A 14,437-nucleotide genomic window follows, 5' to 3' on the forward strand; every position below is an offset into this window, starting at 1 on the left:
AACTCCCTATTTCCCAATATAGCTGCTGCATAATACTGGACATAAAACTGAACTCTGTATCAGTAATCTCCTGATATATCCTAACTCCAGAAGACAATTGGACTCAGGTGCTCATCGTCTGATAGCTTTCTGTCTTACCCTACAGTTTTAGTACCTGTGGTGCTCCCAACATCTAAAAAGAACCAGATTCAACATATCTGCCCTAGATTTTTGTTCCTACTCTTGTATCTAAAATTGGATTCCACCCTCATATGGCCAGAAACCAATTATTAGATCACCATACTGAGGATCTCATCCCTAGTCTTCTGGTCTGGCCATAATCAAAGACTTATCAAATCAGTCAGCTATGGTTCTTGTTTTGCCTGGTGTTGCTCAGCTGCCAGGAACCCTTGTCAATATGCTCTATCCCTCTATTCTACTGGAGAGTGGTTTTCACTTCTGCATAATTATTCACCAAGTCCTTGTTCACAGCATGGACAGGCACCAATGCCTTACGTACCAGCAGGGGTGTTAAATAAATAGTCTGTTCATTTTGCAGCTGAGCACACAATACGCATTCAAACCCGGCAACAAATTGTACATTTTCCTCCCCCTCCATATATGAGGTAATTTAGGATCCATTCACACCACCTCCCAAGAGAGCTCCCTCAGTCTTCTGAATCGCACTCATCTCACTCAGACCTGTGGTGCAGAAACTAACATTACTAGATCATTTTGCCAAATATCCAGCCTAGTTCCTCCTCTTGGGTCTCCAGGAGATCTGATCAAACCAAGGGACAGTTTAATCTCCATATCCTGCGATTTCCATCCTACAAATCTCAATCCTACCACTCCTCCTGATTCAGGGCTGCTGGAAAAAAATACTTAATCAGGAGTGCTTGCCAGCCTTGCAAGAGATTGTGTTCCGCAACCAATCTCCATTCCACACAAAGAAGTCCTTTGCCCTATACCAACCACCACAGAAGGGGGTGTTTCAGGCTACAAAAATCTATGAAGTGGGTCAAATTCTACCCTCACTACACCTACATAAATCTGGAGTAATTCCACTGATGTCACAGAGCAGAATTTGGCACAAACACTTGTAATACATAAATTGCATTCTTAATCCTGTAAATTCCAGTGTTTGCTGCCCTATCACTGCCATTAATGGAAGTTATACTTGCATGAGAAGTGGCTAACTCCTTCATACTATGTGCCATATACGTAGGGACAATACAAGGATTAATGTTACAGTACATATGACAAAAGAAATATCTATACTCAGGGTCAGATCCTGTTTCCTTTTAAATCAATGACAAAATTCCAACAGAGTCAACAGTGTGTGGCTGGACCCTTTTTTATTTTTTGCCCATTGTAAATTTGTTGTGTTGACCACTATTTGTTTACAATGCAATGTTCCAGACTCACTGAGCACTCAGCAAAATACAACCTTCTGATACTGCTCCTTTTTCTAAACTAGGCTCACTAATGACATTTCTGACTAAGGCTGGGAAATTGGCACATATTGATTCTGAAGAGTTGTGAATCTGAAAACTAGAGATTTTATTAATTTTTGTTTAATTTCTCACCACAGAAAATTCTTCTACTGCAAATGTAAAGAGCACACAAAAATTTCAGCTCCTGTCTTTCAATCATATTTTATGCTGTTAACCTCTATCAAGTTTTGCCTCTAGGTGCAAGCCATTCCTAGAATTCTTCTGTTCATTCAGTAAACTTCCTGCAACAAATTTATGTATCTTTACCATTGTTAATTGTTTTTGTTTACTGCTATGGTAAGCCAAATATATTGTATTTCAGTTTAAAATCTAATATATGTTACTACTTTCATTGATAGGTTCAAGACATCATTGAAGTTAGTTTTATATCAATGAGGTTTCACCAAGAAAAAATATAGAGAGAAACATTGTCTTTGTTAAATTTAAGCTGTTTAAAATGTATCTTAATTGATGGTGAAAACAAGACTTCAAAATATGCATTTCAAATTAAATTAATCAACATGTTAAAAAGACATATGTCAACAAGTAAAATACTCTATAGCGGTATAATGATTGTAAGCTCTTCAAGGCAAGAACTCTGTCTTTCTAGAGCTAGAGCTTGTACTCCGCCTCGCACTTGGATCCCCAATCCTGAATGTGGCCTTTGGGCATTATCACAATATAGATAATAAGCTATAATCAAGCTCTTTCTTACATATGTCAGAACAGATGGATTCAACATGAGACAAAAGGTACATCAAAAAGCACTGTACTAAGCTGTGGCACTTAATCTTCTCAGATCCCCATGCAAAATAGCTCAATACCTTTTATATCTTGTGTATTGTTCCACATTGAGGCCATTTTTGCTGACGGCCTGCCATGGAAGCTGCTGAAGAATGCTCTTCTCACTGGAACCCCGACCAGCTGCTACTTCACAACCTTGCTAAGACTCAACTAAAGACTCCTGAAACAGCAATAATGCCATGGGAAGATCAAACCAAGGGACAGTTTAATCTCCAGAAGCAAGTGACCACCTTCTTGCTTCTATGGAACTGGGGCTCCCTTTTCCTGCAGACAGTAGCGTAGCTAGCGGGTTTCAGGGGAAGCAGCTGCTTTCCAAAAGGGGCCGGAGGAGCGAGAGGGGGTGCAGGCTGGCGGCCCGCAGCGCGGCCGGCAGTCATGGGGGAGCGGTGGGTGTGGCTGGAGGAGCGGGGGGGGGGCCCACGGGGTGCCCCGGCAGGCCTGGAGGGGCCAGGGGGGGGGGGGGGTGGTGGGGCCGGAGGAGGAGCCAAGGGGGGGGCGCCTCTTTTATGGTTTGCTCCCCTTCCTCTTAGAAGCTGGCTAGACCACTATCTGCAGATTCCCAGGATCAGCTGGGTGGGATTGGGTGGCCATGTTCCCTACCACTACAAAATCTTCTATCTTCTAAGAGGGAGATTACTTGGCAATTTCAGGGGGGATGGAGAGAGATGGCTCAGTGGTTTGAGCATTGGCCTACTAAACCCAGGGTTTTGAGTTCCATCCTTGAGGGGGCCACTTAGGGATCTGGGGCAAAAATCAGTACTTGGTCCTGCTAGTGAAGGCAGGGGGCTAGACTCAATGACCTTTCAAGGTCCCTTCCAGTTCTGTGAGATAGATATATCTCCATATATTATTATTAAGTTAACCTCTCAGAATTCATGAGCTCTCACCATATTCCCTTTTGCTTATATCCATGGGAGAGGACAATGTGGACCCAAATTATTATATCTTCATTTAAATAAGGCAAATTTGGGGTCTTTCCCTTTTTATTTTGTATTCATCTCTCCCACTAAAATTAAGGCATGTATGTGTGACAAGGACAGAATAGAATTCAAAGTGATAAAGAAATTCTATACATTGTTTTGGTTTTCCAACGAGCAATTATATCTTAACTAATAATTTTATTTTATATATGTATCTACTGACTGGTGATTTATACATACTCTATCATATATACTGGTTACTATCATAATGCAATGATTTATGAAAAAGCAAATGAGAATAGTGAATTCACCTTTCAATACATACAACTGTTGACTTAAGTATTCTATCATATTTTGCTGCATAGAAAATACATTACCTTTTAACTAATAGCTAATATACATTAGCGTATTTTTTCTAAAACTTTGTGTCACTTGGAAATACATAATTTAACTATCACAATTCCCACAGGGAATATCTCATGTAGATCATTAATATTACTGTTGTTTTAAAAAAAATTCTCAAAATCATCATATATATTTCCTTAAACGCAGGGACTTCCATAAAACAAAGAAAGGCTCTCAATTCCTCTTTCATTCCATATGATATGCAGCTGCATCAATCCCATCAGGAAATAGGCAACAGGAAATTCTTAACATTCTGAAGAGAAATTTAAAGATGTGGGTCTCATCACCCTTTCTCCTAAAAGTGCTTTTTGATTGTCTAAAAGATGTTTACATCAAAACTAAAATTTTAAACTTACAACTTTATTTAGATCTTCTATAGCCACAGGCCTCATTAAGTTGCTAACCAGGAGTTAGAAATACATTTTTGTACGTTTCCTTCCCTTTTTCATCCCCCCCACCCCGTCCCCAAAATATAAATCAATAAAGAAAGTTGACACCTATAGATGAAATCAAGCCAAGTACTCTAGCTACTGGAAAATATGCCTTCATAATGTCCTACTGCTGTGTTATTTGTGTTTCTAACTATAGCTCTTGCATATATAATTCCATTATACTTTTATAAATCAGCGTTTTGAAAAATGCTTTTGAACCATTAATATATTTTCCTGGTTAAAATTCTTTGAGATGTTCTTAACAAGAGTCTTAGATAATGAATTTGGGCAAACTCTGGAACAGTCTTTACAGTATTATCATTCTCATTAATTTTCAGAACTACCCACTGTGTTGAGATGATTGTCATGGGCCTAAGACTTCAATTTGGCTAAATATTTTTGCATATATTTCAACATATAAGTAACTAACAGATGTTTAAAATGCTACATTCACATTCTAGAAATAGTTAAATATTTACTATAGTATCATAATTTGTTTGCTGCACTCATTTTTATTTTGTTGTTTCTATCTTTAAACGCTCCTTTAGTATCCTGGTTGGCTGTACACAGAAAGCTTTAAAATGCCTTCACAAGAAAACAAAACACACTGGATTTAGTAAATACAGCTGTGCTTTTAAATAAGAAAAAAAAGCATTTAAAGTACCAGAAATGAAAAACAAAGAAAAAAGAAAACACTTAAGGCACAGAAACTTAACATTTACCTAAGGTCCAGACTTTATGTAAATTGTTAGCCTAACAACATCTTACAAATTCATATTTTGTTTTGGCTTTTGAAAAAACCTGTAGTGTTAAATCATTACTAGAAGGCTGTATTAGATGAAAACAATATCACTTTTTAAAAAGTTAATACAGAACATATACAGTCTTTTACTTATTCTTTTTTCTTTTCCCCCTCCCCCACCTTTTTTTTTTTTTTTAGGTTATCTTTGAAGACTGATTCTGTTTCCATTGTTTCATCCTTTAGCATTCACATATCAGAGCAATAAGTATTTCATTACTGGTTTATCTGTCCAGAGGCTTGAGAAGCAGTAACAATTAACCCTCCCTTCACAGTGATTGATACAGGCTTTGCTTTCAATTTGTTCCACTACACAGATCATGAAATTCTGAATGCGATCATCCTTATTGACCTACACTTTCAAACACACGGCTACAATGAGATGAAAGTAATTATTAAAAGGAACACAGGACTACTCAATGCTGAAACAAAGTCTTTAAAAAATCTTCTTGATGACCTTTCTTAAAATTGGAAGTATTTGATGTGAAATAAAATGATGGATTTGCTTCATAATCTGGAAATATTACATTCAAAACTTATCAATGTATGTTATGATTATACCATAGGCACTCAACTCTGCAACACTGACTTCAACAGGACTGATCACTTGAGTAAAACCTAGCAGGGTCAGGCCCTATATGTTCCTCAAAGGGCTTTATTTTACACCAGTACTGATTAAAATATTTTGTGAGACATGTCAACTCTTTAATTACTATGCTGCTATGACCTGTTTCTTAAAGGCATAGTATTTCTTTTGAAGACACTGCACTTCCTGATTCACCTTACTATATAAATATGTACAGTCAAAAAACCCAGCTCTCAACAAGGAATGAAGAACTGAAAAGCAACAGTTTTACACCATCAGACAACTGAACCGAGACTTATAAACCCATGTATAAAGACTCGACTGCAGTGGGAAACAGCAATATTTTTCACAAACCCTTGAAAAATAGCCTCAAATAAATATTAACCTCTTGAAATCGATACATTCTGAGGAATATAAAGTGATTGGCAGAGGAGTGCAGTGACTACAGAACTATTTAAAATAAGAGTTGCAGTCAAAGAAAATCAGGATAGAAAACTATGCAGCAGAATGTTCTTACAGGCCTCAGGGTCTAATCACAAAACAGAGTGATGGAGATGAACCAATACTGCATGGATTAGTGATGAATTATTTTGAACTATAATCATGTGCCAGCACAAGAGGGGAAGTAAAAACTAGCCATTACTCACAAGTTGATGTGCAGATAAGTAAAATAAAAATTGGGAAAAAATTATATCCTAAACTAAGACATGAGAATAATGAAAATCTAAAATGTTGTTAAACTCCAAGTGACATTCTCTGTATTGTCTTTCGTGTACTATACAATATTGAATATTTACACAGTATGGTCTGCAAAGTGCTTAAGCTAAAGCAGGGTTAAATCGCCATCTCTTCTGTAAATCAGTATCTGATAACAGTATATATGAAAAAAATCTTAGTAGGAAGATGTAGACTTAAATGATCACAAAAGGCACAATTTTTCATATAGTGAAATTACAGGAAATACATATAAATGTAAATTTATATATAATACTAATGAAGAATTTAATTTCCTTTAGTCCATCTGGAAAACAAAATAACATCAAATTAGGATTCAATATTAGCTTTCTTTTTACTGTGAAAAAAACTGTTAGAACTAATTTTGCAAGGAAAGAAAAATCAAAACTGCTATTCACAGAGATTCCTGAGATTCTTATGAACAGACTGTTTAAATGAAGAGCACTTTAATCAGTAGAGGAATCCTCACGTTTCTAATGTCTTGCTGTGCATTCTGCAGGTTATAGTAGCAGCTGGTAGAGGTCATATATCTTTTGTGAGCATCCCAAAAAGGCTCACTGCCAGACTGTTAAATTATGAATAAGCAATGAACAAAAGAATGCAGATACGGTGGTGACAAGATAATCCAAGCAAATTTATCTATGACAAATTTCACAGGATTAACAAATTACATTTACACAGAACAATAAAAATGTGCAAAAAATGATGAGCCTACTTTTCCCTCACAGCATTAGTTAAAAAAGTCACCATTCCAGTGCATTTAAATTTAACTTTATCTAAAATAAGACATTTACAGCATGCTGAAGACAACCATATAACATTATTTCCTTTCAAGAAACTATACATATATAGTGTATGTAATATATTATATATGTTCATACAGAACACTATAACTGTATACATCACTGTAGAATTACATGAAAAGTCTTCCCCGCTATAAGTATCATAGCAAATATAGAAGAGTACTAACTGTCAAAAGCTCCATTTTACTTGGAACATATTTTGCCAATCATTAGCCACTTTTCCCCATAAAGATTGTTTTCTTTCTATTTGCATCAAACAGTATAAAACATGATACCTCCACACACAAAAATTAAGTCCTGAATAGGAGTTGAAATACTTTTTCCAATAATATTACAAAATAATTAAACAAGTAAAAAGGCAATATCCATCCATAATTTCTTGGAAAGATGTGGGAGAGTATATATAACCTAAATATTGTATGTTATAAAAAGGATCCCAAAGATATATAATTAGTGTGTCAAGTCACTCTTCTATTTTGGATTTAGTGTTTACTCTATCCTTTTAACTGAAGCCCTGGTCTTGAGAAGTGGTGCAAAAACATAAAATTACATTTTGAGTGAATTGGTGCTAGAATGCATGGAATAAGGGTTTCCAAACTACAATTCCGTAGAAGAGGAAATTAGGTTTTGCTAACAAAACAAAACAAACAAAAATATTAAGAGCAAAGTCAGTGTCACTGCAAAAAAGGAACCAAATTTATGTTTAAAAGATCCAAGCACTGTTATACCTTTTCCACAATTAGTCTCATTTGAGATATGTACTGTCAATTCAGTTTATTTTTGTTTTTTAACATTAAACAGTTGTTTAGTAAAAATACAACTTTAGTAAAATTGGTCCTCTTCAACACTATACATCATTTACATATCAAATGTATGCTCTCCTTACAGAATACTGCCTATAAACAGGAAACCTAACTATTAAAGTGAACATCCAATTAATTAAGATACTTTAGTAAAATACTTGGATCCTTCAAACACTGATACTTGAGTACCATTTATCTAGCTCATTCAGCCATTGAAAAAATTACTGTACTTTTTATTTTTCAGAAGAAATACAAGTTTTATAGTAAATCAGAGCAGTGACTCAAAAACAATGAATTAATAAGGCTGCCCTAAGCATCTGTTTCTCTTCAGTACTTTTTGTACTAGTTACCTACAAATAAAAACAGGAATGTTTTATTTTATTTTTTTATTTTTTCCAGAACCTCTTGTCAATAGAACAAGTGTTGAAGCAAGTGAATCAATTCTGTATCCAATGATACTCTGACAAATATGAACTCTTTGCAGTTATGAAGGCTATTGGATAAGCAGCAATGGCAATAAGTCCTTTTTTTTATCCCAAAGATAGCACTTTAAAGACTCAGTCATTCAACCCTTTCTTCTGACCTCAACCTTGACCTACAGAATCTGCCTACTTACAAGAGGTTTTTTCCTCACTGTAATGTACTCAGTCTCTATTCTCCCCTAAACAGAGATAGCCAGTCCTTCCAAAACTTTGCAAATTATTGTTTTGCTAAATGGACTGCAATCTAAAAAGGACAAGTCTGAGTACATCATGCACATCTAAATCTAGTACTCAAATACACTAAACTTTAAATTGGCAAATACTTCCATCTCTCCTACGTGATATCTAAGCAAGACAACAAACAAAGCAACCCGCCACCCAGTTATATAATGTATAATATATGTGAGCATTATCACAAGCCAAATATGCACTTTTCTAATTTAATCCAAAACGACAACCCAAAAACAATATTATTCTATACAATTAAGTTTAAAAACGTTACAGCCAAACAACATTTACTGAACCCAATTCCATATTCCTTAGGCAGGCAAAACTTCCAGGCTGGGATTTTCAAATGAGCCTAAGGTGTTTAGGCACCCAACTCCATTGCAACTGAATGGGTGTTGGGTGCCCAAGTCCCTTAGACTCATTGGAAAATCCCAACCCCAGGGAGTTAATTGTAGATTATGTATTTGCATACTATTCAAACTGTATCCTGAACATAGGTTTACATGTGTATATAATCAATGATCCCTGACTTTAATGAAACAATACTCTTTCATTTTAATTACTAAACATAGTGTTGAACCATTATTACAAATGAAATTAACAGATATGATAAAAATGTTGATTTCCATAAGAAATAAAAAATACAATCAGCTGTTCCATCAAAGCACTTTATTTCAATGAGAATTTTGCCTCTATAAGAAGTACAAAGCCCCAAACTCTCTGAGGAGGCAGTGTGGTCTAGGGATAGGGAGCCAGACTTGGAGTCAGAAGCCCTGGATTTTATTCCCAGTTCTAGCATTGCTGTATGAGCTCTGCCAATTCTCATGATTTTTATATGCCTTAGTTTATCCATCTGTAAAATGGACAAAATAATGCATATGCCCCTTTTAAAGCACTCTGAGCTCTGCAGAGGAAAATCTTCACAAAAACGCTAAGTATTATTAAGTGTTGATCGGTTGTAACATGACATCAACAGGAGTTCCCAGAGCAGAGAGAGGACAGCACAAACTCTAAGAGTACAATTTCAACATGCAAAAATAAGAAAATTCAGCACTGAAAATGAAAACGTCCACCATGAAAAGGAGCTACCTCAACTCAAGGGTCAAGCCTATTCTTTTAATGAGTCATTTAATTATTACCAATTTGTCCTCATATGAAGTTATGTAAGATCACCTGTCCTTCAATGTGATTCTAAATTTTGCCTGTGTAAGGAATACAGGATCAGAAACTACATAAACTTCAATATTTAGGCCCACTAGATTGACATTGCTATTTTCTTGGAAGCTCTTTTGACAGAGGACTACCCCATTTTTATTTCAGAATTTCCTTGTTCTTTTGTGGTTGTCGATACACAGATGCACAGCCCAATCCTGCCCTTAATCAAGTCCATGAGAGTTTTACCATTACCCTCAGTGGGAACAAAATCAGGCCTACAGTATTAAATGTAAAAAATATATTTTTCCTTTTGGCTTTCTATAGTATTTTCTTTCCTTTGGTTTTTCTTTTTTTTTTTTTTTTTTTTTAAATGAAGATATAATTTGAATGTACACTTCCAAAGACAGAATATAGCTCTTCCAAGACACTGTTGCAAACATAATCCTGTTCTTACCACACCATATTTTTCTACGTAATGTTCCACTACATTATACAATATTAATGAATATTTTTACTACTTAAAGTCCTTTGAAATCAATGGCACAAGAGTTCTATTCATGTCACTGGGACTTGGTGTATTGCGAAACTACAGCTCAAGCTGGTCACAGAACAATGCTCTAGTCATATAAGACACACCAGCAACCATTTTATTCCTACAATGCTGCATCTTCGTATGCAATATTATAACAAATTATTCTTATTATGTGAAGTTCTGTTAAAACCAACAGTACAAGCACCTCATTGACACTATTAGGACTTTGTATGGCAAAGACAACTTGCAGTAGTCTTTTATATATTACACAGAAAGATACCACCTATTATGAAAAATATATTTATTAATGCCATTTCAAAACATTTCTTCTAAATGTCAAAAACACTTTGGCAGCAATGAACTAATTTCCAAGTTTTAAAAAAAGCAGCACTGAGAAAGAAATGTCTTGGCTAAATACATTCAAAAAATTTTCAGTTTAAAAAATAATTCCATGCTGGCAAATTGTGTGCCAAGTTTCAATGTAATTACTTCTGAAACCACTATAGGACAGATTCTGAAATCTTACCTCACACGAGTAACTCTTACACCTGTAAGCAGCAGTTCTATTGACTTTAACAGGAAATTACTCCAATGGGCCTACTTGCACATGTAAGAATTGGTCACATTAGATCCACTTTCAGGATCGGTCCAGTTACACTGAACCCCCAAATCACTTAATGCATATAAAATGAAATTCAGCTACATTCTGTACAGGGCTCGATCCCTCAGCCACTAAGTCAATATCAGCGCTCCCACTGACTTCAATGGGAGAAGGATCAAACCCAAAATGTTATGAAAATTACTAGTTAGTCAGCATGCTCAGTTTCAGACATTCAAAAATATGAGCACACATCCCCCCATAAATAAACTACTATCAAAAAAAGATTTATGAAACAAATTATTTTTTAAAATAAAGATACCTTTTAGCCAGAATATTAGTAATACAAGTGGCTGAAATGATAAAAATTGTCTGTGTCACTTTTCACCAACTGTTTTACATAATTTTTTGCAGTGAATTTCACATCTGGCTAGCAACTTGTATGCCAAGTTTCAAACCAAATGCAATTTGAAACTGCCAATACATTACACTCTGAAATTCAAGTGCTGAGAAGAAGAATGGGGAGGTTGATGTTCATGATGTATCCTGATGTTCCCTTAAAATATCCATACTTCTGGGTGTTGTAGTAAACTGCTAATTTTAATGTGGTAACTTTGGTTATGAATGTCAAGTTACTGGACTTAAGAAGCAATACTATAATTATCCAGTATAAAAATAGTATTTCTACATAGCCCCATTAGTTTTGTATAAAACAAGTTAAATGCCTATTACTTTCAGAAGGAAAAAAATTACGCTGTAAAACAATGTAAGAAACAATGCAGCAGACAAAATCTTGTTATTCAGAATCCCATTAGTTACTGAAAATACCTAATATAACTTTTGTTGATCAATACTTTCACATAAGCCCTAAATAATATATGATTCCAGTGGGGGGGGGGGAAATGCAGCAAATCAAATATGGTGGGAGATTATTTCAAATTATGAATAGTAGTATGACTGCTAATCCATAAATCAGAAATCAGAAAGATTGTTGTAATGTGGGAGGGCTCTATTTAATAAAGGTCATTATAACTCCTGGCTCTAGAGCTATAAGATCTAATATCCTCTCTGGTAGCTCTATGATATGCCCATGCATTACTGTTCTTGTTGACAGTCTGTTGCCTTGGAAATATTTCATTATTTCAGTTTTTCCATTTGTAGACCCTTGGCCTTGTGATATGAAGGCCACCCTATTTCATATTTTCGATTATCATTTAAGCAATCTTCTGGAGCTATTTATATAAAAGCAAGTGTTAGACAATGCATATCATCATTTATCACTGTTGTGTTTAAGCTTATACTCTAGAAAGAAATACAAAAATGATGAGTTTTTTTCTTTACTTTAAACCAACACTACTGGGATACTGCGATATGCTTTACAAATCAGCACTAGCATACCATATGCATGACACTTCTATTTAATCATCTTGGATACATATCCACACAACTGAAAGATCCTAGGCTGGTACTGTAACTGTATAATTTGCAGCCTACCAGAGTTTAAAAGAAAATCAAAGAAGTTTAACTTGCATAATTTGGAAAATAATTATCTCACAATCTAAACAGGTAAAACGAAGTTATAAAATTATTCAAGTAGAATTAATACTTAAGGGTAGCATATATCATCTTTGGAAGACATTTCAAACCATTATCCTGTTGTTTACAGTATTTTAACACATTCCATCTAAATATTGTATAAATGAAGAACAAATATATAGATTGTTTACTCTCACGGGTCTAAATTTTGATATCTAGTTTATTTAAGAAGTAACTAAGAAATCAGTGATTGCAGAAGCCATTTTTCAAATCACTTACAAGATACAACTCAGAGGAGATTTACAAAGTAAGCTTGAATAAACAGTTACATGCAAGAATGTAGTGAAACGTTAAATAAGTTTTAAGAAAATGCACATTAGTGTATATTTACTGAAGCACTATTACCTTTTTTCCAAAACTTTTTCCAAATACCACATAGGATTATATATAATTTCCCATATAAAAACAAATCAACTCACACACATAATATTTATACTTAAAGTGTTCAGAGCATTGTAAACAGTGATAACCAAGCGAACCCTCGGGGCACAAAACTGTCTGGACACTAGGCCAAGTTTGTGGCTATTAGCGTTCTAAGAGTTTAGGCTACTTGTTCCCCTGAAATGATTACTCCTCCCACTCCCTACAGGGTAAAACTACTCTGATCCAACCTTTAAAATGACAGCATCAGAGCTGAACAAGAAGATGCTATTAAAGGGCATTAAATTAAATACAGTATATCCTCCTACAACTTCAATCAGAATTTCAGACCAAGTGTTATTTAGTTCAGCTCTCAAGTGGAGCAGAATAACAAATTGCGCACTTTGATTTACCTTCTCCGAATGCCAAATGGAGACAGGTGATAAAGAAAGCACTCATGCACAGGCTATGAAGTTTCCCCTAGAAATTAATTCTATCTTCAAGATTCCTATCTCAGAGAAATTCCCAAAATGGCACACAAATATGCTTCTGCTGGAGAGATTACTGAAGCTGTCCTGGCAAATACATTTATTACTAATATAGTACCAGGATCAGAAAGAAGACAGCAAAATTGTATATTAGAAAAAAACATTGATATTTATACATTGTTGTTTTCCTTGCAAATGAAGAACTTTATAGAAAAAGAAAAAAAGCATGCTGCTAAAGGCACTATTAAGACAGTAAAAATGCCTATGCAGCCACTGGAAGAAAATGTTGAATGTTTAATGCTAAAGAGAAGCTAAAACATAAATCAGACCTTTAATTTCTGGATTTTTAACAGAGGTGCGCATTACACCTATATCCAAATTCAACTCCATATGTCTTTGACTACATTGTCGAAGTGCAACAGTTAATGGTATGTATCAAGCACAGCTATATAAATACTTTACTTATGAATACAAACATATAGTTTTCCAAGATTTTGCAATACTCAGTAACTTACTTCACCATTACTTCTATCAAATCTGCATTTATTTTTTTAAAACATACACTGTGATATGTTTACCATCACATTTTAAAAAGACATTTTACATTAAAAGTGTGAAATAAAAACTGTTTGACCACAACTTATTTTATGTAAATATTTCTCAGATCAACTTGCACTGTAAAATATAAATCTGACAATGTGACCCAATCATTTTTAAAAGCTAAGTGTTAATTTCCATTTTACAACTAACCAGGCACCTTCCTCACCCTCCCACTCATCCCAAACTCACTGATAATGCTAAGGAAAGCACACAAAAACAACCAAAAAAAAAAAAAAAAAAAAAAAAACTTTGGCTGCCTCCTGTTGGACATATATCTTAGTGAAATGGATCTTTGAATACTTTTGTAAGAATCACAAAGTCACATCACATGAACTTGTCAACCGCTTCCTACTGATCACTTCTAGAAAGAGTCATTTTACTTAGAACAAATCTGCTACGGCCAATTCATGTCAGCAACAGCCAATTAACAGCAAACACAATCCCAAACAAAAGTATAAGGGTGAGACTGGTGGATTAGAAGCAAAGGGGGGAAAGTACCATCCACTCTGAATTCTACGAATAACATCAGTTTATAGTCCTTTAAGACATTTTGTATACAAACTCTGTTGCGTGTTTTAACCAACTCCACAGTGCAATAAGTATCAACTGTTCCAAACAGCCTGATGTGTTTCCACCA

General features: G+C 35.0%; 1 protein-coding gene across 5 annotated transcripts in view; it reads right to left on the reverse strand.

The window, feature by feature from the left end:
- The window catches only part of NPAS3 (neuronal PAS domain protein 3), an 827,431-nt gene that overhangs the window by 808,216 nt on the left and 4,778 nt on the right, over positions 1-14,437 (reverse strand). The gene's annotated exons all lie outside the window — the stretch shown is intronic.

This window comes from Trachemys scripta, chromosome 4, assembly GCF_013100865.1.
Source record: "Trachemys scripta elegans isolate TJP31775 chromosome 4, CAS_Tse_1.0, whole genome shotgun sequence".
Lineage (NCBI taxonomy): Eukaryota > Metazoa > Chordata > Testudines > Emydidae > Trachemys > Trachemys scripta.